The sequence below is a fragment of the Terrapene carolina genome, unplaced genomic scaffold (assembly GCF_002925995.2).
Source record: "Terrapene carolina triunguis isolate 2854851 unplaced genomic scaffold, T_m_triunguis-2.0 Scaffold58, whole genome shotgun sequence".
Classification (NCBI taxonomy): Eukaryota; Metazoa; Chordata; order Testudines; family Emydidae; genus Terrapene; species Terrapene triunguis.
In genome coordinates, this window is record NW_020664409.1 from 5,495,452 (window position 1) to 5,522,256 (window position 26,805).

Genomic DNA, 26,805 nt, shown 5'->3' on the forward strand with positions numbered 1-26,805 from the left:
GGTCATGGTCTTGGCTACTGGCTTGGGAGGGTACTTCAGTCAGGCTGAGAAAAAGATCCTGGCTGTTGGGGAGAACGGAGTGCTGGGTGCTCTCTGCAAGCTCGTCGTCCTCCTCCTCCTCTTCTTCCCTGTCCGCAGAATCCTCAGGTGTGGCTGATGAGATTACCCCCACCTCGGAATCCACGGTCAGGTTTGGGGTAGTGGTGGCGGCCCCCCCAGAATTGCATGCAGCTTAGCGTAGACGTGGCATGTCTGTGGCTCTGACCCGGAGCGACCGTTTGCCTCCTTTGTTTTCTGATAGGCTTGTCTGAGCTCCTTGACTTTCACGCGGCACTAATCTGAGTCCCTATTGTGGCCTTTCTCCATCATGCCCTTGGAGATTTTTTCAAAAGTTTTGGCGTTTCGTCTTTTCGAACGAAGTTCTTCTAGCACTGAATCCTCTCCCCATATAGCGATCAGATCCAGTACCTCCCGTACGGTCCATGCTGGTGCTCTTTTTCGATTATCGGCCTGCATGGTTACCTGTGCTGATGAGCTGTCTGTGGTCACCTGTGCTCTCCTGTGCTGGGCAAACAGGAAATAAAATTCAAATGTTCGCGGGGCTTTTCCTGTCTACCTGGCCAGTGCATCCGAGTTCAGATTGCTGTCCAGAGCGGTCACAACGGTGCACTGTGGGATAGCTCCCGGAGGCCAATACCATCGAATTGCGGCCACACTAACTCTTAATTCGAAATGACAATATCGATTTTGGCGCTACTCCGCTCGTCGGGGAGGAGTACAGAAATTGATTTTAAGAGCCCTTTATTTTGAAAGAAATGGCTTCGTTGTGTGGACGGGTGCAGGGTTAATTCGATTTAATGCTGCTAAATTTGAATTAAACTCATAGTGTAGACCAGGCCTTGGAGGTTCCCTGGGCTCATGCATGCCCCACCAACAGCCACTCAGAGTTACAATCCCACTGTATGTTCCAATGAGTGCACAGCGCTGCGGGGGAAGACAGTTGGGTGTGCATGGTGATGAACAGGCTGCACCAACTAAAGGATGAACACTCTGCTATTTGGGAAGGGATTGTGCTTCCCTACCCACATGCTCTCAAGGCAATTTGCACCATCTAGCCCTTAAGCCTTTAACCATAAAAAAGGTTGGAAACATTCAGAGGCAGATGCACTTTGCTTCGTAGAGACAGACACGATAAGGGAGTCTGTAACACATACCACAGCCTCTGCAGTATTGCTGCATATTAATTTGCAAACTTGACATCATCAAATTAGGCCTAAATAAAGACTGGGAGTGGCTGGGTCACTACAAAAAATAATTTCCCCTCTATTGATACTCACACCTTCTTGTCAACTGCTGGGAATGGGCCACATCCACTTTGATTGAATTGGCCTCGTTAGCACTGACCCCCTACTTGGTAAGGCAACTCCCATCTTTTCATGTGCTGTATATTTATACCTGCTTACTGTATTTTCTACTCCATTCATCTGATGAACTGGGTTATACCCCACGAAAGCTTATGCCCAAATAAATTTGTTAGTCTCTAAGGTGCCACAAGGACTCCTCATTGTTTTTACTGATATAGACTACCACGACTACCACTCTGAAATATATTTTCCGTTGTCGTCTTAGGACTGCAGCCTGGTGCTTTTGCTGGACTCAGATAAAATCTTTGAGCCCTGCCTGTTCTTCTTAAGAAGTGCAAAATGGCTGTTAGCCTACCAGAAACTACTAGCAAATAGATGTGTGTCTGTCATATAATCTTCCACTTGTATTCTCTGTGCATAATTTACACTTGGAAAAAGGATTTGGCATGACCTGGGGGTGAAACTCTAGTTTGGCACTTAAAATGGCATGTTTTTCATATTCCCCAAACCCATTTATGCAATTTCTTAAACCTCAGATATGCATCTCAAGGGTACAGAAGGTCAGAAAAGTTAGTCAGAGTTGGCCTAAGAAGAGATGTTCCTGGCTCAGGTCACATATAAAAAGAAAAAAATAATAATATCCAAAAATTCAGGTGTGGAAAATACTTATTAAGACAGAAGTACAGCTTTGGGTGTGTGTGTGTGTGTGTGTGTTTGGTTTTAATACTCCCTAAGTGCTGCTGCACTGTGGCACTTTATAGTGTGTGTCTGAGTGTTATTCTTTGTGGGTGGGTCTGGATGACATCCAAGTGGAAAATTTCACAGCACAACAAACATGTGCAGTGTGTTTGCTGCTGCAAATGGAATATTATGATGTATACATGTGACATATTCCAAGTAATGGCCCTGATCCTGCAGAAGCATTGGTGGGTATTGACCCTTACAGCTCCACAGAGTCCCAGTGATAGAATTCAGCGGAAACATAAAAATCCACCAGTGGGGATCCTATTGGGGCTTAATTTGTGCATATGTACCAAACAAAAACCCAGAGTAGTTTTTTCCCCCTCTCATCATGATGATAAAAATATCCTAGAATTTTTTTAATTATGACTTAGCTTCAGAATCATACAGTTTGTGGAGTAACTGTTCTGTGCTTTAATTGTTGGTAACAAGAGGGGCTCTTTACATTCTGGATCAGTGTTTGCACATTCTGTAGTGGATTCTCCTCCTCATCAGCTCATTAAAATGCATTTGGTTCAGTGAGCTATAGAAATCAACTGTTCATTTATTTGTTAGGCAATTGTCTGGGTTCTTTTCTCTCTATTCCTCACCTGTTTTTGTTTGTTTGTTTTCAGGTATTTCTTACATTATTTGAAAGAGAGAAGGCACTGGGGACCTGCAAACAATCAGGCGGTTTCTGAAAAATCTTTATGGTAAAGGATAATCCAGGACTCCCTGTAGAAGAACATAGTGAATGATGTGAGTTAACAACTGCAGTATAGTCATTTGTAATTATGTCCTTTGTATGGATTTCGATATTTTGCTATTTGGTTGGGACCCAAGTCCTATGAGGTGTTGAGCACACATTGTAAGTTGCTGAGCATCTGTAACTCCTTTGACATCAAAGGGAGTTTGGGTTAGGTTACTAGCCCAGACATTGCACTTCATTTTTTAAATTATGCTATTGAGGCAAAGGCAAGGCACCTAAAGAGTGATGTTGGGTTCCTTTTTCCTCAGAGTGGTGTCATTTATAGTGCTGCAGTTAGTGACGCTGCTGGCAGTTTGATAGCTCAGTGGTAAAATTCTGTTTATTACTTGGCAGATTAAAAAGAAAAAATTGCTAAGGGCTAACGTTCATTATCCGAGACCTCAGTTCAGGAGTTACGCACCCACACACACTTCATTTAAATCATTTGGCCATTATCGTATTAGAGGAACACGAATGTGGGGTGCCTTTCTGAACTTACATTGAAAACTGGAATTAATAAAATATTTTGAGCAGGGCATTATATTAGATTTAATGTGATTTTAAAAATAGCTCCTGTATAAATTCTTCTCTCCCCTCATCGCACAAATGTCCATCCACATGAATCAGAGTCATGTTTACATGTGCTTTTCAAGGGGAAGAATAGCTAGGCAGTTAAGGTCCTGCAGTGGAGAACTGCAGAGTCTCAATGCGTAGATGACAGTGGTGTCGGGAGGAGGGTTTTAGATTTATTTGGAACTGGGGAACCTTTTGGGAAAGTAGGAGCCTATATAGGAAGGATAGGCTCCACCTCAACTAACGCAGAACCAGATTGCTGGCATGTAAAATTAAAAAGCTTGTAGAGAATGTTTTAAGCTGATGGGTGTGGAGGAGCACATGATTCAGGAGGAGACATCCCTTAGGGATGAATTATTCACGGAGGAACTGTATTTCCTACTAAGTAGGATAGGAAAGAAGTTGTTAAAGCACAAGTAGAGGCTAGTGAGGAACAGTCAAACGTAAGAGTCCCATTTAAATACAACACATGAAGGCAAGCAACTTAATATAGATAAAACGTACAAGTGCTTGTATACAAATGCTAGAAATGTAAATACTAAGGTAGATGAACTAGAGTGTGTGGCATTAAATGAGGATATTGACATAATAGTTGTGGCGGAAACTTAGTGGAATGAGGATAATCAATGGGACCATGGTAGTATTAGGGTACAACATATAAAGAAATGACAGAGTAGGTTGTGCTGGTGGGGAGTGGCACTATATGTGAAAGAAAGCATAGAGTCAAATAAAGTAAAAATCCTAGATAAATCAAACTGTACCGTAGACTCTCTATGGATAGAAATTCCATGCTTGAACAGTAAGAGAGTGGCAGTAGGACTATATTGCTGACCACCTGACCAGGACAGTGACCGTGATTGTGAAATGCTCAGAGAGAGTAGAGAGGTTACAAAGGCAGAAAACACATTAATAATGAGGGATTTCAACTATCTTCATATTGATTGAGAATATGTCACCTTAGGAAGGGATGCAGAGATAACATTTCTAGACACCAAAAACGACTGCTGCTTGGAGCAGCTAGTCCTGGAACCCACAGAGGGAGAGGGAATTCTTGATTTTTGGCCCTAAGTGGAGCACAAGATCTGATCCAAGAGGTGAACGTAGCTGAACCATTCAGTAATGGCAACCATAATGTAATTAAATTTAACATCCCGGTAAGGGGAAAATGCCAAAGAAGCCCACCATGATAGCATTTAACTTCAAAAAGGGGAACTACATAAAAATGGGGACACTAGTTAAACGGAAATTAAAAGGAACAGTCGCAAAGGTGAAATGCCTGCAAATTGCATGAAGTCTATTTAAAAACACCGTAATAGAGTCTCAAACTAAATGTATACGCCAAATTAAATAAAACAATAAGAGGCCCAAACAGTGTCACCATGGCTAAACAGCAAAGTAAAAGAGATGGTTAAAGACAAAAAGGCATCCTTTAAAAATTGGAAGTCAAATCCTAGTGAGAAAATCTTGAAAGGCGCATAAACTGTGGCAAGTCAAGTGTAAAAGTTTAGTAAGGCAGGCCAAGAAAGAATTTGAAGAGCAACTAGCTAAGGACACAAAAACTTACAGCAAAAAAATTAAGTACATCACAAGCAGGAAGCTTGCCAAACAGTTAGTGGGGCCACTGGATGATCAAGGTGCTAAAGGACCACTCAAGGAAGACAAGGCCATTCCGGAGAAACTAAATGAATTCTTTGCATCAGTTTTCACTGTAGAGGATATGGGGGAGATCCCTACACATAAGCCATTTTTTTAGGTGGCAGATCTGAGGAACTGTCACAGATTGAGATGTGAGTAGAGGAGGTTTTGGACCAAATTGATAAATTAAACAGTAATAAGTCACCAGGACCAGATGGTGTTCACCCAATAGTTCTGAAGGCCTCAAATATGAAATAGCAGAACTCCTAGTTGCAGTGTGTAGCCAATTGCTTAAATCAGCCTCTGTACCAGATGACTGGAGGGTAGCTAATGTAATGCCTATTTTTAAAAAAGGCTCCAGAGTCAATCCCGGCAATTACAGACCGGCAAAACTAACTTCAGTACCAGACAAATTGGTTGAAACGATAGAAAAGAAACAGAATTATCAGACCGTAGATGAACATGATAGCTGGGGAAGAGTCAACCCAACTTTTGTAAAGGGAATGCCTCACCAGTCTGTTATAATTCCTTGATAGAGTCAACAAGCATGTAGACAAAAGTGATCCAGTCTATTATAGTGTACTTGGACTTTCAGAAAGTCCTTGACAAGGTCCCTCACCAAAGACTCCTAAGCAAAGTAAGCAGTCATGGGATAAGAGAGAGAGTCTTCTCGTGGATTAGTAACTGGTTAAATGATAGGAAGCAAAGGGGAGGAATAAATCCCCCAAAGATCTGTACTGGGACTTGTGCTGTTCAACATATTCATAAGTCATCTGGAAATAGGGGTGAACAGTGAGGTGGCAAAATTTGCAGACAGTACAAACTTACTCAAGACATTTAAGTCCAAAGCTGACTGCGAAGAGTTACAAAAGGATCTCATTAACTGGGTGCCTGGGCAACGAAATGGCAGATGAAATGCACTGATCAACAGTGAATTTCAAAGTAACGTGCATGGGAAATCATAATCCCAACTACACATACAAAATGATGGGTTCTGAATTAGCTGTTGCCACTCAAAAAAAACAAAAACAAAAATCTTGGAGTCATAGTGGATGGTTCTCGGGAAAACGTCTGCTCAGTGTGCAGTGGCAGTCAAAAAAGCTAACAATGTTAGAAACCATTAGGAAAGGGTTAGATAATAAAAAGGAAAATATCATAATGCCACTATTTAAATCCATGGTACACTCACACCTTGAGTACTGCATGCAGTTCTTGTCACCCTGTCTCAAAAAAGATCTATTAAAATTGGAAAAGATGCAGAGAAGGGCAATGAAATTTATTAGGAGTATGGAACAGCTTCCATCCGAGGACAGATTAAAAAGACTGGGACTCGTTCAGGTTAGAAAAGAGACAATAAAGGGGGGATATAATAGAGGTCTATAAAATCATGAACGGTGAGGAGAAAGTGAATAGGGAAGTGTTATGTACCCCTTCACATAACACAGGAACTAGGAGTCACTCGATGAAATTAATAGGCAGCAGGTCTTTTAAAAAGCACAATGAAGTACTTCTTCATACAACACACCATCAGCTTGTGGAACTTGCTGCCATAGGTTGTTGTGAAGGCCAAAAATATAACCTGGTTCAAAAAAGAATTAGGTTCATCAACGGCTATTAGCCAAGATGGTCAGGGATGCAACCCCATGCTCTGGGTATCCCTAAACCTCTGATTGCCAGAAGTTGGGACTGGGTGACAGGGAAAGGATCACTTGAAATTGCCTTGTTCTGCTCTTTTCCCTCTGAAGCATCTGGCACTGAGCTAGCATTGGTCTTATGCTCCTGTTCTTATGCTCCTGCAGTCATTAATAAATGGGACTATTTCCATGAGGACATGTTGAAGGGAACTCTGCAAATGATCTAATGTTCATGGTTTTCCAGTGTGTGTTGATTGTTTTCTGGGTTGTGAGGATGCAGTGTGTGTAGAAACAAATTTAAATGTTTTTACATAGCTTTATGTTTTGTGCATTGTTTTAATGGGTCCAAGAATAACCCATATTCTTATCTGAGAGTAAACGTTGAGAATTCCAATGTTTGATAAGTTGCCCTTTAAAAACCTTGTTCAGAACATGCAGCAGTCTTTTATGATGCTAGTAGTGTTAATAAAATAGGTGCAGATTCTTCCAGAATGGGCAAGTCGCTTTTATTTGATTTGGAGTGCTTGGATTTTCTCGAAATTGAGTATGTTTAAATAATAAAAAATAACATGAAATCCCACATCCGGTGGATTTGAGTACAACATGCCAAACTTCAGCTTCACTGATAGCTGTCCAGATTTTCTTCAAAAGTTTGGAAATTCCCAGCATTCCGTATTTGTAGCACATGATGTCAATGACCTTAAGATCTTATTTTTGTGTTTTAGTCCAATTACTGTCCGAGGAGTACAGGCCACAGGATGTTGTTGGAAGTGTCCATGTGTGTGTGTAGGGCAAAAGAATATGACTGGAAACGTGGTTTAATGTTTAGGTTATAAGTGAAAGTGATAACAGTGGGTTCGTTCCCCACGGGATCTTTGTTGATATTATCGTGTATGCATAATTTGACACTTCAGTCAAATTCAGGCAGATATGGGTATATCCGTTATCAAGCACCTCCACTGATTGCAATGCACTAGTACTGCATGTGGAGGGGAGTGGTCCAGGTCTCATAGAGTTTGGGGCTTTTTAGGTCAAGACCATTCATGTGAACTCCACCTGGAAGCTAATTGTCACCCATTACAGAGAATGTAGCCTCTGTGTAATATGCTTTCTGTCTGATTCCATTCTGCAACACCTTACATTTCTGAATGATACCCAGGGCAGTGCCACTTAGAGCACATTGTGGTGATATTGAGGCCCATGTTGGAAAGAAAAAGTAGCGTGCTTCTCTCCAGGTGCAAATGAAGAGAAAGTGCTCCTGGCCACAGCTTTTACCTGGGCATCCAGGAGCAGTTGCTTTTGAGGAGCCCTTGATGACTGATGGAAAGCACTTTAGAAGTCACCTGACTGTGTATCTGGTCACACTTTGTTTTAGCTTGGAGAACCGAGCTACAACAGCTTGGCGATCAGCCAGCCTCCCTGCCTTCTGACAAAGAGACCAGAATACATGAAACAGGGATTGGTAATTTTCTTAGGAAATATCAGCACATAAATGTTTTAATTCAAAATATAATTGTTCTCTGTCCTCGTTAATTTCAGTGGTGTGCTCTCTTGTTAGGAGGTGTGTTGAGAGCAATCTGTCCGTTCACATTCTGAACAGTAGCTCTTCTGTTTCTTATAATCCCATTATTTCACTACCATTCACATTTCAGAGCAAAAACTCAGGGAGTTGGGATAAACAATTGAATCTATCTAGAAACTGTTGCATTGGCATCATTTTTCTCTCTCCCTTCCTTCTTTTCTCTCCTCCTTTTCTCTCATTTGGATTAAACAAATTTCTGTACAGTTTGCTTGTACAAATTAAGTCCACACAGAGCCTTTGCAGAGAGAAATGGAGAGATCATGAAAGTCCCTTAGGCAGGAATGTTATTTCATTCAGTACAATAATACAAAGGAAAGTTTGGGTATTTTTTGCTGCTGTGTGTCTGGTACCTTGTGTTTTCCAACATAAAATTCTAAATTAATATTTTCCCGGTAGTAGTCAAATGGGCTGAAAGAATGTATTTTGTTTAAACCCTGAAAATATACCCTCCTCCCCTTAAGAGCAACAAATAAATCTCCCTACTTGCCTCAAAAAAGGTGTGTCTTTGCACTTGAGCTAAAACCTCTGGCATGGTTTCTGGGAACTGGAAAATAAATGTCTAAATCATCTGTGTGTCAATAAGTTAAACATCCTCATTTGGTCTCTATGGTTCTGTCTACACTGCAGTTAAACACCCGTGGCTGGCCCCTGTCAGCTGACTCCAGCTATGATGCTGTTTACTTGCAGTGTAGACGTTCGGACTTGAGCTGGTGGGTGGGTCCCAGAGCCCAGGCTTCAGCCTGAGTCTGAACATCTACCTCGTAATTAAACAGTTCTGTAGCCTGTGAGCCTGAGTCAGTTGACATGGGCCAGCTGGGGGTGTTTTATTACCAAGTAGACATACCCTGTGTTTAGCTTTTACTTTGAGCAAACTACAGGTGGCAGGCTAGTAAACATTCCTGGTCCTTTGCTGTGACAAGCCTTTTAATGCTTGACTTTAATGGGAATTTGCCTGAGGACTGTGTCAGTCTGAGTAAGGATCTTAGGACTTGCCCCCTAAAGTTTAGCCCCAGTTCTGTTTCATTTTCAGTATTATATTTTCCCTTCCCTATTCCTTACCCTTCGCCACTCCCTTCACCCTGGGCCTCCCTTATCGATACTTCTCCCTTACTCCTCACTGTAGGTTGTTTTTTCTGGCACCTTAACCAATGACAGGGACTGTCAGTGAACAGCTCCTGGAGATGTCAGTGCTACTTCCTGATTTGGCTGGCAGGGATCACTGCAGTCCAGGCACACCCTTTCCCTGAAGCGTCACCTTCTTCACGTGTGCTCAGCCTCCCACTCGTGGAGCGGCAGCAGCCCCCTGAAGAGGAAAGTTAAACCTTGAAGCATAAACAAATCGTGAAAGGAATATGCTAATGGGCCTTGCCCAGTGGCACTTTGAGTGCAGCTTGATCCTCGAGACTGGATTGCTGCGTTGTTGGTAAAGATGCGCAGTTGTGTACTCTGACAATGGCGAGCTCTACAGACCTTGAAAAGTCAATGGAAAGTTTTGACACACTGGTGAACGTTTTGAATGTGCTTGTTTCTCAACTCCTTTTGCATCTGGATTCTAACCACTTCAGGGCTTTAGATGGAATTTACCGGGCTACCAACAAAGAGAGAGAACTGCATGTTTCCCTTCTTGCAAGCAAGTGCCCTGTACGTGCCATTTCGTATTTATAGGGATAGAGTAAAGAGCAGGAACTGCCATCAATTGAAAAATGTCTCTCTGAAACAGCAGTAATTTATTCTCAGGCTTTATTCTTGATTAAGAGCTACAGACAGCTGCAGCTTCCCTTTAAATAGCATTCTATAAGCATGCTATACATTGGGCTTCAGGTTTCTGACATTTCTCTGCCAAAAATCAGGAGTATTTCTCACCAAATAAATGTTCATTTAGAAAGCCCTATTTCCTGGCTTTTATTTTACACCACCTGCTTTCAATAGACCGACTAGAACAGCTCAGAACGGCGGGTTGGGAGAGGAAGTTGAAACTGTTTGGCTCTCTTTTGGCATAAAGAAATCTGTAACAGTAAGTCCGGGCCTTAGTTTTGGCAGATCTTTGGGCTGGTAAATATTGTTTTAAAGTGAAAACTTCGGAAATACAGAACAGTTACTGTACATATACACAAATGAAATAGGCTGTTGTGAATTATGAGGTGGTGATTCCATCAAGAGATTCTAATGAAGTCATAAAGCCCAAACTCTCATTTGACTCAGCAGTACCCAGACACTTGCATCCATGTCTGCACAGCCTCCCAAAACTCATCTGCTGCTTCTCCAGACTCCCTTTCTCCTGCCTGCTGCCGCCCAAAGTCCCAATTTCCTACTTTTCCTTCTCCCTTCTGCTTTTTTCAGACTGTGCTGCTGTGCTTCCTTCTTCAGTTTTTCAATTACTCATCTGCCTCCCTGCCGCTTTCCACTCAGTGCTGCCAGTGCCTACCACTTCAGTGAAAGGCTTTGCTGTTGCAGCAGCACTAGTTGGTTGAGTCTCATAATTCAGCGGTGTGATGTTGCCCTCATAAATTACGGGATTCCCCCCCCCGCCTGTATTCATGGCTTGCAGTTTGCAATCCATGTATTAAAGTAATTTTAAGTTAGATCACTCATTACTTTCCCCTTGCTTTCTTCTTGGCCTATATAGCTTCCAAAGAACTGAGAGGTTATAATTTCTCCAGGGCTAAAATCCAAGTCTTTGATAGGCAGGTATGGTGCCTGGGGCCACTACATGTTGCTACTGGTTGTCAGCATTGTAAAACTTATCCTGCAGAGCAAAGGAAGCAGGGCACAACATGGCAAGCTCTAGTTTCTCGCTTTCTCGTGCCTTTTCTTCCTTGTCCTCCAAGCAAATGGCTGTAAGTTTAGGACTCCTGTGTTTGTAGTGAGGACAGGTTTTGCCTGAGCAAACAGATATTTTTGGCAGTCACTTTAGCTTTTGGCTGTCCGTCTTGTTTCATGACTTGTCTTTCTGGAGAGCAGGCAGTGATAGTACATTGGATCAAGCAAGCAAAGTAAGTAAGATAGGTTAGTTTGTTAATTGTTATAGTGTGTAGGGGATTGCAGTATGGTTTGTGAGTGAAATGTGGATTATGAAATTTGACAGTGTAGCCTGTGCTTGCTCTCATTTTTCATGGTGATATGATCTGTAGAGGCTCCAGGTCCTAATATGCAATGTGCCTTGGCCCAAGAGGCTCTCTACTCAGATCAAGATGGAGCACTCTGAGCTGAGCTATAGCCTCTGCACACAACACTGGTGCATTAAAGTGCTCCAGTTTATATGAATTACATGTGGTGCTTAGCTGGATAAAGCTTGGGTGCCTCTGCTGTTCAGGTACAAGTTTTGTCTCCATTCTGCATCTTATCCTTGTCATCATGGTGATGAATCCTGGTCACGTGCCGCCCGAGGCACATTGTGCACACGCTAAGAAGACGACTGATTGTAGTACTGCTGTGTTGGTGCAGCTCTATTGGTGATATATTTCCCTGTACTCATAATGACGCTACTAGCACCTAGCAACATGCCAGTGCTACTGTAAAGGCTGTAGCAAGAAAGGAATGTAAGTTAAGCTCTCTCATAAGAGAATTTTCCACTTTTCTGTGCTGGGCATGCATCCAAAAGCAGAGGTTGATGTCACTGGTGTGCTAGTTACAAGGGATCGTGGACCAGTGAGTCCTGCTAGTAGAAATATTATTCCATTGAGAATAACATGCTCATTCATGTCTATTACAGATTTGTTTGCAGCCTGCCAGGTGTGCTGGCCTCATCCTGTATGTGTTGTATAGGGATGGTAGATGATCTCAGAGAAATTGGTGGTATCTGTGTTTCTTCTGACTGAGTTTCATGTTTCTGGTTGTTAATCAGCATTGGTGTTCAGCGTTACGGACACTGACAAATGTTTCCGACGCATCTGATGCCACAGAGGTCAAGAGAGAGATGATGAAGAAGCAAATTACCAGGATTGCTCTTGGCTTCTTTCCCTGTCGACATGTCAGAGCTAGAGACAGATCGACATAACCTAAGGAGATGTAGTCTTTCATTTGGCTATAATGGATTCTCCAAGCTACTCTTTAAATAATAAAGCTGCTCTTCCTACTACCACAAATCAATTTACTGCAATCAGTGGCAATAAAAAAGGTCTGTTTAATTTTATTTTTGTATGAGGATGGAAGAGGACTTTATGGACTACCCATTAGCTGCCAGGCTGGTTGGCCTTCACTCTGAACTGGGGTGCACTAGTAGTTCTCTTTCTTTCACTGCAGTGTAGATTTCAGTCATCTTTCAATAGTGAACTCTGCTGAAGAATTAAAAAAGTAAGGCCAATAAAAATGATGTCAGGCAGGCCTGATAGGAAAGTCGGTATGTCTGGACTGAAGTATAGGATGCTGGCTTTCTTAGTAAGTGGAAATTTGCGAACAGAGCTGATGTGTGAGACACAATATGAGGGGGAAACCTCAGAAAGGCACACCAGTGAAAAATTGTGCTTTAAGCTTTAATCCGTGAGCAGCTTGTTTCTTTGGCAAATGTACCATGTTTCCTCAATGTCCTGTTTCAGCCTTTTTTATGTAAATAATTTACAAAAACAAACCTGAGGTAACACCAGGCTTGTGTGAGATGGAAGTGAGTTTGATGCTCAGTGAGGGTAATCAACAGGAGGAAGTGTAGTCCAGAGAGAGGACTGCAGCAGCTAACACATTATACTCTGTATTTGTTTGGGGGTGGAGGGTTGGATGGGGGCTGTGTGTTTGTTTTGCTTTGAGATCATGAATTTTAAGCAGCTTTGTTAAAAGTAAAATCAAATCCTGTTGAACTGAAGCCAAGCAGTGCATCTTCCTCATGCACTTGGATTCCAGGATTAAGGCAACACCTCTTAGATCCATTTCATGTTTAACTGGTTTTTTTTCTTTTATTACAAGCTAAGTTACAATAAGTTTAATCCCCCCCTGGGCAGACAGACAGCAGCATAGATACAGGTACAAGCTCCATTCCCATTACAGTTAATTAGTGAAACCCATCAAACTGCAGATGTTTGGCTTGGAAAGTCTTCTTCCTATTCCTGATCTTGTTTGCAAAAAGAGAGTGAGCTACTGTGTCCACCATCCTAACAGTGGTGCCTTGTGTTAAATTCATTGAAGCAGCTGGTCTACATTAGATCAGGTATTGCTTTGATTCTGGTCTAGTTCTCTTTTTCCTACAGGCACCCATAGACTTTCCCACTTCCAAATCACTTTGTCCATTTGGTTAGTGTTTTGATTTGGCAAAGTACAATAAATTTATAGCAATTAATATTGTGTTCCCTTCTCCCCCTTCATCTGCCAAAGCACTTGGGATGCTGTACAACAGAATAAAAACAAGTACAGGACAAACATAATAAGAGAGTACCCTCTGCAAAAGAACGTACAATGAAAACTGTTATGTTGTAAACTTCAGCACATACAACATGGCAGTAAACATCATGTATTGATCTGGAAGCCTCTTGCAGTTCTTTGGCTCAAGAAGAGGCCATAGGAACTGACCCATCATTTTCTTTCACCTTGCTCCGACTGTAGTTCAATGAGTAAAAGGGCTCAGATACTGAAGGCTTACCAGATGGCATATCAAGAGGCAGTCTCAGGAGACCTGGTGACCTGCAGTGAGGGCACGCAGTGTTAGGTAAGATACTGAACAAGCACCCATACACCTTGTAACAGCCCTCTTCCACGCCCTCCCCCAGACCAACACAGACTGTTGGGCCAAGTAAGATCCTGTCAGTGCTGACAAACATGGATTTTCTATTATGGCTCTGATTCTAGACATGATGCTTTGGAGTTCCAAGAGGGCAGAGGATGGGTGAGGAACAAGAAATCCCAGACAGACCATAACAATTGATGGAAAAGGGGAATGAAATTTAAAGGAGTTTGATTTTTTTACAGCCTTACATCCCACTCTTCCAATCATCATTATTATCATCCTTCCCACACCATCAGGTGCATAAGGCAGAAATCAAATGGCGTCCCTAACCTGGTATGTTTAGATGCAATATTGCCACTTCAGCTACCCACTTCAGCCATCCTCCAAGAATTGCAGAAAATTGGCCAAGGGCTTAGGTTGGGTCGGGCAACCTAGTTCGTTATCTGTGTACCTCCCCCACAAATGGGATTCTTACAAAATGAAAATTTAGAAATCGCATCCATGCTTCACCCCAAAATAGGGCACCGTAGCTAGCTGAAGGCTATGTTAAAAACCTACTGTATCTCTTCACCCATTGTTTTACACTTAAGATTCTATTCTAATGAAGCTGATGGAGTGTTCGTTTTATCTGATTAGCACAAAATGCTGAGAGAGATTTGAGATGTTTTGTTTTGATTGGTGCTATATAAAAGTTGTTAATATTTTGACTCTGACGATAATTTAGGGTAACATGATACAACCTAGGGGTGGGTAATCGTTATAATTTGATCTTTTAATATATTCTCAATTCTAATTGTGCTCATGAGCATTAAGAAGTAGATAGGTTTGTTATAAAACTTAAAAGAAAGTTACTGAGCATACTGGAGCCAGTTTTCAAAAGTTAATAACTGAACAGCTTTGGTCTATTTAAAATAAATGAAAATAACAAAAACTAAACAAAAACTATTCTTGCTCAGCATAGTAGTGTGCTGGAAATGGCCTCTTGCTTTTTGCTTTGTTCCCCTGACTGGCACCTTCCTGAGAAGTGCAGTTGGGAATGAAGGCGGGGGAGGGGGGGGAGGGAGATAGAGAGAGAGAGAGAGAGAGTGTGTGTGTGTGATGTGTCTGGGAATGTAAAAAGTGAATACAAAAAGCCCAGAACGTATGCTGGTTTTGGCAAGTAATTTATTTTGGTTGCTTGACTTCCTGATTCTTCTCACTTGCAGGGTGCATTAGTGCTTGGTGAATCAAGCCCATAGTGTGATACTTAGGCCTCTTTTTGGACCATCTTGTAAAATGGCTAGTCCTTAGGATATCATGTCAGCACTAGAATGGATAAGTAGCTGTGCTGTATTGTTTGGGACTGGCAGTTGCAGCTTCATTCCAGGATGGGGTGCATGATCTGCAGTCATGAAGGGTCTGAATACACTGCAATAAAACACCTGTGTCTGGCCTGTGTCAGCTGGCTCAGGCTGTGGGGCTATAAAATTGCAGTGTAGAGGTTCAGGCGCAGGCTGGAGCCTAGACTCTGTAACCTTCCCCCCCGTCGTGGGGGCCAGCCAGAGGAGTTTTATTGCCATGTAGACATGGCTTAAGTCAGTGGACAGCATTTTGAAAGAGTGGAGAACGCTTTGTTAACCGAAATGGCTGGGTCGGACTCGAAGAGGAAGAGTTTGCTGTTCTAAAACATAGCACACATTTTAGACATTCTTATCAGAGCACTCAGTTAAGCAGTTATGTGGAATACTGATAAAGTAATGTGTGATAACAGGCTTCGTAATTTAAAATGCCCAAACTTGGCATGTGCTATAGTAATGTAAAATAGTAACACCAATGAGACTTGAGTTTTGGAATTCCTGGTTCTGCTTACTTGTTTCACTAACAGATCATTGCATAAACATTGACTTAATGCCTTCTATACTAGAGAGATATGCTTTGCTGTCAGAAAGGATGTTTGGTCTAGGCTGGCTCTGCATAGTCCCATATGGGAGTAGCTAATATTAGTTTGTCTTGAAGGAGAGGGGAAAAGCTAACATTTTACTTGATCACCAGTGGATTTGCTGGAAGTCTGTTTTATGTAAACCACATCAGTAAAAATAGTATGTAGATGATTTTTCTATTTAATTGTAAAATCTCACCTATGTCCCCTCTGAGTGCTGATGATAGATTTCATTGAACTGGCAGATAGGAATTTGCCAGGATGCATTACCTGGACAACTTGTTCAAAGCACTGTCTTAAACTGACCCTCAGTCAGGATTTAAGAATACAAATAGTGACTGGGAGAAAGCGATAGGTGAATGAATGGATCGCCAAGGTGAAGATGCAAATGTCAATTTATATATAAAGCTTTTATTTCACTCTTCAAAATGAGCCCACCCCTTTATCACTCTGAGTACAGTAGATGAGTTTCTCTGTTACAAACTTGGGCCATGATCCTACCAGACGATCTGTGCAGGCTCAGTGGGCTGCCTATTTACTTTGTCAGGACTGGAATGCTGAAGCGAGAGAGCAGTGCTTCTCCATGATCAAAAAGAGAAACCAGAAAGCAGATAACTGACCTTGTGTTGGCAAAGGCTAGCTCTAAAGGTAACGCTTAAAAATAATGCTAGGTGTTTTTCAAAAAATGCCTTTCAACAAAATAAACATATTTACAGCAGCATGGACCGTCTTAAAAGGGCTAGCTTCAAATGGTTTACTGATTGGTCAGTATTTTAAGGCTTGAGCGATAATGCAGGCCAGGGGCTATCATTTTTTATTCCTCCTGCTTCAATACTTCAGAATGTTGTAAAAGGTAAAGTGCTCTGTCCAATTCACGGTCTGATATGCACACTGGGTGTGATTTCACTGTTGGTGAAACTGAAAATTGACTTATGCAAAACTTAGTTTTGTGTCTATCATATGGCCCTTCAAGACCCTGGATATGGGTCTCGAGCAGTCCATGTGTCTGGAGCATGTGTCAGTGGAGCCCCCATCTTGGGAGCACTCCCCACGCTGCTTGACACAGATGAATCAGCAGAATTCTGAAATTCTGCCCTTGATTACACCTTTGTGTACCCTATTTACTTCAAAGGGGGCTACAAAGATCTAACTGTCATCAGAATTTGGCCCCTTGTGATGAATAGAGATGCAAAATAATTGCAATGTGATGTTGCGGCGAAACATGGTGAGTTTTAACTTGTGATGTTTTATTAATACGTGATGTAGAGACATGTTCCATGGTACTCTTTCATATAGCTTCATGTATAAATCTTAAGATCTCTTACTTGTTTTGTTTTAAATTTTAAAATTCACCTTTATAACAAATAAGCATAAATACGTATTTCTGCACATAGAATTAAAAAGAAGAAGAAATGAGGGAAAGTGCTTTTTAAATATTGTTATTTAAAGCAGTCCTTTTTCATATGCGGGGGAAGAGAAAAACAGTAAATCTCCAACCCTGGTCAAAATTAGTTAAATAGCATTAAAACATGGTCAGATTTTTAAGTACAATGTGTCTCTGCGGGAGTTTCCCTTGGAGTTTTAAATAGAGTTGGGCAGAGAAAAAAGCTGGCATATGGATCCAAACTTTCCAAAATTTGCTGGTGTTTGGATCTGATTTTTTGGTTTTGAGATGCACTAAAAGTCAGTCACGAAGTTAGGATCTAGATCCCAACTTCCTCAAAGTTCAGAGTTGCTTAGATTTGTGTTTTGATTCAGGCCCAACTCTAGCTTGAAGAGGCCATCTTGTGCTTTCCTTGTCGGTTTTTTGTATCCACTTGTCATATCCTGTCTCATCTGATACTCAGATTATGATCAGATGTCAGGAGATGTGTACAGTGCCTAGCACAGTGCAGACCTCCCTGACCTCTTATTGGGGCCTTTCGTCACTATCACAATACTAATAATAAATAACAACAGAAAACCCAATGACTAATTGTTTGGTTATCTAAGGGAAAGGTACACGCTAGAAACAAGTCTTCTCTCTTGAAATGAGTGTGACATCTCTTGGTTTCTACAATATCTTTGAAATTCTTCTCTTTGCCTCCTTCCTACCAGCTAAGAGACTAGTCAATGCCCAAGTTTTCTCACTTTACTAACACAACCTTTTGCTTTCCAGCCTCCCACTATTCCTCAGAATGCTGCTGCTGCTTCCGTTTTCTTTTCATGCTGCTCTGACCATGTCTTCTTGTCACTCTTGGATCAGTGGCTTCCCTCTTCTTCTGCAAAAAGTTCAAGCTCCTTTTCTTCAGGGCACCCATGTCTCACCTGGCAACTTCACCTCAGCACTCCTGCCGTCCCACATCCCACTGCTCCCCGCTACCCAAACATCACTCTTCCAGTAAATATGCCCTTTGTTTCGGTTATTCCTATCTAACTTTGTGTCTTCGTCCCACGGCTTTCCACTTAATGTAGATTAAGTTCCCTCGTTCTCCTCCTTATATCCATTTGCATTGTGACACGTTGCAATTACGATGACCACCTGTCACTCCGTTTCTGTATATTATTGCCTTATATTGTTCTGTATTGTACCAGCTTGTGTCTTTATAGTTCTCGCCTTTTGGTGCAGAGAAGCTGTTTACTTGTTTGGCACAGCTCTCCTACTTTATATTGCTTTGTACACTGATGGCACTATAATAGTAGTAATAAAATTGTGGGAAGGCTAATGCATTATCTCATGTTGTAGAGAGCATGGGTTTATATTGTACGCTTGGATGCTGTTTTTAGCTAGTACTGTATATAAAAAAAGAGAGATTTAAATTTGACTAACCAATCTTCATGGCTGAGAGAATAAGCATCAAAAGATATGTGGGAGCTGCTGTCTGAGTGATACCAATAGTTTGTGTCTTGCATTTGGTGATATATGTAGTTTTGACTCAGAAGTTTCCATTGACCTGTGAACCCTGATAATATCAAGATAGTTTACTTTGGGGAGAGACTGTAATACAGTAATAAAATTCAGCTACTGACTAGTAAACTTGAATAGAGCCCTGCATGGATACAAAATTTGTATCTGCATCCAATCCGTGATCCGCAAACATGGTCCGCGGATATCCACGGATATGGATATAAAGTGGATATCCACAGATTTGCAGGGCTCTAAGCATGAGCTCTTTTTTCACAAAAGGAAGGTGATTTGCAAGTTGAATTTTAGGAAGGAAATATTTGTGAAAGGACTTTATCCTTTCATCTGGTGTGTAAAAAAGTGAGCAGCTCACTATGGTTTCTGGCCCAAAGAGCTTACAATCTATACATGTAGATTGGCTTCTAAATCAACCTATGTTCTTAGTCAGTTTGTAAATAATTACTTCAGGTTTATCCTGCTGTGGCTCGTTGTAATGGATGAGCAAACATACATTAAGAATCAATGTGAACTTTTGCTCAAAACCCAAAACTTGAATCAAACTGAACTTTGCATAGAGGGTTTCAGACCTTTTGGTTATTAACCTTTAATTTATTATTGTTTTTCTTTTATTTTTGTGCATTTCTGTACATCCTTCTTTCATAAATTCATTGAAGTTGGAGGTGCAAAAAACCTGTTAATGTAAGTCAGCCAGTCCATTTTCCTGACACCATAGGATTGTTCCCAACAGTGTATTTTCAAGAGTTTTGACCTATCTAGTTTCAAATGTCCAGAAGTCCAAGGGTTTCCACCACTTCCTTTGAGACTACATATCACAGCCTAATAGATCTTGTTTCATCATATTCAACCTAAATTATTACTTCTTTAAATTTCCTCCCATAGTCCTTGTTATACCTCACACATCATCTGAAGTAATTCCTCCCTTTTTGTTGGCTATTATCATGTTCTTTTGACATTTCATTTGGGTCTGGAAGCAGAAATACTGATATACAACAAAACAGGTATTCTTACAGTATTTCCAAAATGACCAAAAGCAGGTGGCAATGGAAGTTTCATGAGAAGCTGTTTTCATGAGATGTCAAACCTGATTTTTTTGACCAAAGTATGGATATACTGTGGATAGACACCCAGACTTTTCGATGCATATTATGAACCAAACACCTGAACCTTTTGTATTTCACCTCTCATTGATTGAAGTGGTACTGCGACCACTGAAATTTCTGAAATCCTCATTTTATATGTCTCCCTTTAATTTCCTTCTTCCCTTTTGGCCTCATTTCTTTATCATCCTGCCTGTTCTCTCTGCTCCCCAACCACTAAATTTTCTTTTCTTTTCTTAGTAGACAATAGAGTCATGTCCCACATGGCCCCACCATCTGGAGCAACTTCCCTAACTCATATTCCTTGTGAGATTCATCTCTTAAACCTGCCCTGTACGTATTAAGCTTCTTTCTAATTAAACAATCATTGTCTGCCCAGAGGTTTCTAGTTTCCCTGAGCTAACTCATTTCCCTCACAACAGGTGGTCTTTGCTACCCTCCTTCGCTTCTGTGTTAGGCAGATGGGATATGTTGCAAGCTATATCTATTAGCAGCGTGGACATATAGGCCCTGGTACAGAAAAGCACTTAAGTGCATACTTAAGTCCATCCCTGTTTGGGACAGCCCTTAAGTACATGCTTAAATCTTTTTTTTTTCCCCAATAGATTTAGTTGACTTAAAATTAAGCTTGTGCTTAAATGGTATCCAGAATAGGAATGCTTTCACAAATAGTGGCCCTATACAGTATAATCAACTGTGAAGCACACGTGATATTTTTATGTAAAAGATGCCAATGAAAAACACATGGTGTGGTAGGTGTGTAATGGAAGTTTGAAGCAGAGGAGTGAGATATTAAGTATGATTTGAAATATATATTATCTCTTCTCTGAAAGAAAAACTGAAAATATTATAAAATCGAACAAAAAATGACAGCCTTTATTTTTGGTCTGTCATTTTGAAACTGTGAAGCATGTAGATTTACTCTTTTGTTTTACTGTGAGGTTTTCAGTACGTGACCAGTCATTCTTGCCGAATAAATAATGTATTGTGCTTTTGGGGAACCCCATAGTATAACTTCTGTGCTACAGTACTGAAACCAAAGTGAGCCCACTTTACCAAGCACATAGATGTAACTTACAATATTACTATTCATCTACCTGAGGCCTCCTTAAAACATCTGTAAGATTGGTGAAAACATAGCTTGTAGCCAACTATGAATAATTAGACATGCAGTTCAGATTTTATACTACAATTGGCTCTGGTTTACAGAACATGAGCTCAGTGCACATTATCTGCAGTGTGTTCACTGACATGGATTGGTCTTAATAAAGCAGAGGAATGCAGCTCAGTATTTGGAGAACTGCAGATTGAGCCTCCTACAGATCACTGCAGTGAAAGACCCACTCAGAATTGTGTTACTGTATTTATAGCATTGGATGTGGGGATTACAGTCACATTTCCTGCCCACATTGTTTTTAAATCAGTAACCAGCTTCAGTTGCAGACCCCCAGTGACCGAAAGTCTGCTTGGAGTGGAGATGTACTAGCACAAGTCAGCCACATGACCTGGAGATCAAAAGTGCAAAGGGTGGGCTGATGCACTGGTTGAGTGCAGCTCTTCAGCAGCTTCATATATAGGGTGACCAGATGTCCTGTTTTTAAAGGGACAGTCCTGTTTTTTGGGACTTTTTCTTATATAGGTGCCTATTGCCCTCCACCCCCGTCCCATTTTTTCACAGTTGCTATCTGGTCACCCTATTCATATACAGCATTGGTTCCCAAACTGGGGGGTGGCATGAAGAAATTCCATGGGGGACCCTCTCCTCCTGTCCCCCCTCCCCTGTAGGTACACCACCGCACGGGCAGTGCAGCTTGCACCCGCCCACCTCCCAGGCTTTCCAATAAGCCACTCCTGCTGCTCTGAGCAGCCTGGTAAGGGGGTGGGGGGAGGGAGCGTTGGATAAGGGGCAGGAGGTCCCAGGGGGCAGTCAGGGGACAGGGAGCAGTTGGATGGGGCAGAGGTTCTGCGGGGGTGGTCAGGAGACAGAGAGCAGGGGGAGTTGTATAGGGAGTGGGGTCCTGGGAGGGGGCGGTTAGGGGTGGAGGGCGCCGAGAGGGGGCGGTCAGGGGACAAGTATCGGGGGGGGTTGGATGATGGTACAGGACAGGTGAGGGGTGGGAGGGTTTCTCGAAAATTAAAAAGGGGGCGTGATGCTGAAAAATTTGGGAACCACTGATACACAGCCTGAGTGTTTGAAATCTGCGGTTCTTCTTCGAGTGCTTGCTCATATCCATTCCAGTTAGGTGTGTGCGCGCCGCGTGCACGATCGTCGGAAGATTTTTACCCTAGCAACACCCGGTGGGTCGGCTGTGGAGCCCCCTAGAGTGGCGCCGTTATGGCGCTGGATATATACCCCAGCCGACCCAGCGCCCCCTCAGTTCCTTCTTACCGCCCCTGATGGTCGTTGGAACTGTGGAGCGCGGTTTAGCTGATCTCCACACTCCCTAGCTTCTCATTGCTCTTGTTATAGTTAGTTATATAGATAGTTGTTCAAGTTAGTTAGTTAGTTAGTGTATAGTGTATATATATAGTTGTATATTGTTATCGGGGGTTTAGGGGGTGTTTTTCCCCTTTTCCCCCCGGCGCACAGCCGGGCCCATGCCCAAGGCTCCTGGCTTTAAGCCGTGCGCGTCCTGCGGGAAGCATATGCCAACCAGCGACCCGCATAGTTCTTGCTTGAAGTGCCTTGGAGAGGCTCATCCAGCAGATAAGTGCCCTATTTGCAAGGCCTTCAAGCCAAGGACAAGAAAGGAGCGGGACTTTAGACTCCGTCAGCTCCTGATGGAGGCGGCTCTGAGTCCGGATCCTCCCTCGGCGCGCCCTGTCCCGGCACCGAGCGCTTCGGTGCGCAGCGCCCCGGCGGGCCCAACCGGTGCGGCGGAAAAGACTGCTCGGCACCGACCGACGTCGGCACCGCGCCCGCCTAAAGAACCTCGGCGCCGATCCCTTTCTCCGGGCCATAAGAAGGCCGGCAAGGCGCGGGACGTTGCTGCCGCGAAGATACCGGCTCCCCCGGTGCCGGGGGTAGAGCCGCGTCCGCAGTTGGACCGCCAAAGACAGGCGGCCACACCGTCGACTCCGGCACCGAGGCCGTTGAGTCCGGTGCGGACTGTTTCACCACCAAGGCTGGTGGTGGAACCTTGTCTCCCTTCCACCCCGGAGACCTTCGCTACGGCGAGAGACTTGATCGCCCTCACGGAGCCGGCGCCGTCACAACTCCCGGCACCGGTGGCTCCACACGTCCTGCAGTCCAGGGGAAAACCTGCCCTGGTGCGCCCACCGTCGCCAGCACGAGTCTCTCGGCACCGCTCCAGATCCCGGAGTAGGTCCCGACGCCACTCTGAGTCCCGGCGCCGAATATCACCTCGGCACCGGTCGTACTCGCGGCCCAGATCCTCTTCGCGGCGCCGTTCAACATCCCGGCACCGTCGAGACGACCGGCACCGATCGGGCTCGAGACGCAGCTCCCGGCACCGGTATGAGCGCCACTCGGGCTCGAGAGGCCGCTCCCGGTACCACGTCTCCTCCAGATCGTCGTCCCGTTCCAGGTCGGGATCCCGGCACCGGAGGGACTACCGGCACCGCTCCAGATCCCGGCACCGCTCTCCGGCACCGCACAGGGGCAGATCGCCTTACGACCGGCACCGATCGGCACCGTACCATCCGGTACCGACGGCGTCGGGTTCGGCACCGCCGTGGCCGTCGAGATCGGCGTCGCGATCATCGGAGGCAGTGGAGGCCTGCCACCTGCAGGAGACCGACGACCCTATGCAAGGGCCTGCGCATTGGTCCTTCTGGACTCCTTGGGCCTACCATCAGGCACAAGGAGCTCCGCTATCTGCCTCCCGCTCGGGCCGTTCGGAGCCTAGGGCCCCAGAGTCCACCATCTCCCGCCCTCCTCCAAGGGACGTGGAGGCGCCAGCGCCCGCACCAGCAGAGGCCCTGGACCTGGGGGCAGGCGATGCCCAACTCCAGGAACACCTGGAGCAGGACCAACCATTGGACCCCTTGCCACCGGGGGCATCCTCCTCGTCCTCGCCTGATGAGGCCGTAGCGGGCACATCCGCCATTGGGCCGCCTCCCATAGACCTCCGGGCCCACCAGGACCTGCTGCGCCGCATGGCTCGCAATATGGACCTCCAGGTGGAGGAGATTGCGGAGGTCCATGATCCCATCGTACAGATCATTTCAGCGGATGCTCCATCTAGGGTGGCATTACCGCTGATCCGTACGATCCAGGCGAACGCCACCACCATCTGGCAGACCCCGGCCTCTATTCTGCCCACGGCCAGAGGGGTTGAGAGGAAGTACTTTGTGCCCTCAAAGGATTATGAGTACTTGTACACTCACCCCCAATCGTGCTCACTGGTGGTTTCATCAGTCAATGCACGGGAGCGCCATGGCCAGCAGGCCGCTGCGCCCAAATCGAAGGACGCTAAGCGCTTCGATTTGTTCGGACTCAAGGTCTATTCGGCTGGCGGACTGCAACTGCGGGCAGCAAACCAGCAGGCGCTCCTGAGCCGCTATGGATTTAATATGTGGTCCTCGGTGGGGAAATTTAGAGAGCTGGTTCCCCAGGAATCGAGGGAAGAGTTCGGGGCCTTGGTAGAGGAGGGCAAGCGGGTGGCATGCACCTCTCTGCAGGCGTCCCTTGATATAGCGGACTCGGCCGCTAGGACCCTGGCGTCGGGGATAGCAATGCGCCGAATCTCCTGGCTCCAGGTGTCAGGCTTGCCACCTGAACTGCAGCAGACCCTGCAGGATCTACCGTTCGAGGGCCAGGGCCTCTTTTCGGAGAAAACAGACTCGAGGCTCCAAAATCTTAAAGACTCTCGGACAATGATGCGCTCCCTGGGGATGCATGTCCCAGGGCCGCAGCGCAGACCCTTCAGGCCCCAGCCTCAGCGGTTCTACCCTCCCCCGCCTCGTCCAAGACAGGACTTTGCTAGGAGGCGGGGTCGAGGTGGTAGGCGAAGGTCGACCGGCCCTCAACCCGGTCAGAACCAGGGCCAGCCTAGACCACCTTCAGGGCCTAGGCAAACCTTTTGAAGGTGCGGTCGAGGACGGCACCACGACCGGTACCCAGGATCCAACTCCCCCCTTCCGGGATCGCCTCTCCCGCTTCCACCGTGCTTGGTCCCGTATAACCTCGGACCGTTGGGTCCTTCGCACGGTGGAGAGGGGATACGCCCCCCTTTTTTCCGCGCCCCCCCCCTCCCACTCCCCCTCCCCGTCCCTCTTCAGGGACCCTTCTCACGAGCAACTCCTTACACAGGAGGTTTTTGGGCTCCTCGCTATGGGGGCCATAGAGGAGGTTCCATCGGAGCTAAGGGGCAGGGGGTTTTACTCCCACTACTTCCTGATACCCAAGTCAAAAGGGGGTCTACGGCCCATCTTAGACTTGCGCGGACTCAACAAATTCATAGTAAAGTTGAAGTTCCGCATGGTGTCATTGGGGACCATCATCCCTTCACTGGATCCTGGAGACTGGTTCGCCGCCCTCGACATGAAGGACGCTTATTTCCACATAGCAATTTATCCGCCCCACAGACGTTTCCTGCGATTTGTGGTAAACAGGGTGCACTACCAATTCGCAGTCCTTCCCTTCGGCTTGTCCTCGGCTCCCAGGGTGTTCACAAAGTGTCTGGCAGTCGTCGTGGCCTTCCTTCGTCGACAAGGGATACAGCTGTTCCCGTACTTGGACGACTGGCTGGTACGCGGCCGCACCAGAGACCAAGTGCAGGCTCATGTCCGCATAGTGACACACACTTTCCACGAGCTGGGCATTCTACTCAACAGAGAGAAGTCCACTCTAGTACCAACTCAGAGGATAGAGTTCATTGGAGCAATCCTGGACTCCAGACGTGCCCGAGCCATCCTGCCAGACAGCCGATTTCATACCATCTCAAGCGTCATTCAAGGACTCAGGGCCTTTCCAATTACCACCATAAGAACATGCCTTGTCCTTTTGGGCCACATGGCCTCGTGTACATACGTAACCAGGCACGCCAGACTGCGACTTCGCCCACTGCAGGCTTGGGTGTCATCGGTCTACCATCCTCATCGAGACGACCTGAACATGGTGGTCACGGTTCCGGCCTCGGTCTTGGCCTCTCTCGCCTGGTGGACGGATCGCACTGCGGTCTGTGCAGGAGTGCCCTTTCACGCCCCACAGCCCTCCCTCCACCTAGTTACGGACGCTTCATCTCTAGGCTGGGGCGCTCACCTGGGGGAGCACCATACCCAAGGCCTGTGGTCCGCGTCCCAACTAGCCCTGCACATCAACGTCCGAGAGCTGATGGCGGTGCGCCTGGCTTGCCAGGCTTTCCTCAACTTCCTACAGGGCCGTTGCGTGCTGATTCTCACCGACAACACCACGGCCATGTTTTACATCAACAAGCAAGGCGGAGCTCGCTCATCTCCCCTATGCCAAGAGGCCATTCGCCTGTGGGACTTCTGCATCGCCCACTCGATTCATCTCACGGCGTCATTCCTGCCTGGAGTCCAGAATACGCTGGCGGACCGTCTCAGCAGGTCCTTCCAGACGCACGAGTGGTCGATTCGCCCGGACATCATCTATTCCGTCTTCCAAAGGTGGGGGTTTCCCCAGATCGACCTGTTCGCATCTCGGGCCAACAGGAAGTGCCAGGCATTCTGCTCCCTACACGGGCGAGCCCCGGGCTCTCGGTCAGACGCCTTCCTCATGGCATGGAAAGACCATCTGTTCTACGCCTTTCCCCCATTCCCGCTGGTCCACAGGGTGCTGCTCAAGATCCGCAGGGACCATGCACGGGTAATTCTAGTCGTTCTCGCTTGGCCGAGACAGCACTGGTACACCACACTGCTGGAGCTGTCAGTACAGAGGCCGATTACGCTCCCCTTGAGTCCGGATCTCATCTCTCAGGACCACGGCCGGCTGTATCACCCCGACCTGCAGTCGCTCCACCTCACGGCGTGGATGCTTCATGGTTGAGTCGCT

At 45.1% G+C, this 26,805-nt stretch overlaps 1 protein-coding gene across 1 annotated transcript in view; it reads left to right on the top strand.

The window, feature by feature from the left end:
• ATXN1 (ataxin 1) overlaps positions 1 to 26,805 on the top strand; it is a 277,443-nt gene that overhangs the window by 157,159 nt on the left and 93,479 nt on the right. The window contains exon 5 of the mRNA XM_026660308.2: positions 2,720 to 2,843. The gene's annotated coding sequence lies outside the window, so the exon portion shown is untranslated. The remainder of the gene's footprint in view (positions 1 to 2,719; positions 2,844 to 26,805) is intronic.